The sequence below is a fragment of the Otolemur garnettii genome, unplaced genomic scaffold (genome assembly GCF_000181295.1).
Source record: "Otolemur garnettii isolate 467f Iridium unplaced genomic scaffold, OtoGar3 scaffold00277, whole genome shotgun sequence".
NCBI lineage: Eukaryota > Metazoa > Chordata > Mammalia > Primates > Galagidae > Otolemur > Otolemur garnettii.
The window spans coordinates 24,460-24,976 of NW_003852672.1; positions in this window are offsets into that span (position 1 = coordinate 24,460).

Below are 517 nucleotides of genomic sequence, written 5' to 3' on the forward strand. Positions count from 1 at the left end.
CCTGGCGTCCTCCCAATTCCTCCTAAGCCAGCAAGTGTCTTACTATCAGCCTTACCCCTCGCTGATTACTGCTCTCAGCACATGTATGTTTAGTTTAGACTCTGTGCTTCTTTTCAAATTGTTTGTGGGTTGTGTCATAGGTGTGGGTTGTGTCTAAAGTGGATGCAGGCCCCTGAGATGAGCGTTTGTCTTCTAGTTTTTTGTTTGTTTGTTTTTTGAGACAGAGCCTCAAGCTATCCCACTGGGTAGAGGGCTGTGGCATCATAGCTCACAGCAACCTCCAACTCACAGCAACCTCCAACTCCTGGGCTCAAGCAAGTTTCCTGCCTCAGCCTCCCAAGTAGCTGGGACCACAGGCACCCGCCACAATGCCCAGCTATTTTTTGGTTGCAGCCATCATTGTTGTTTTGGCAAGCCGGGCTGGATTTGAACCCGCCACCTTAGGTGTATGTGGCTGGCGCCTTAGCCACCTGAGCCTCAGACAACAAGCCTGTCTTCTAGTTTTCTTTTTTTTTTT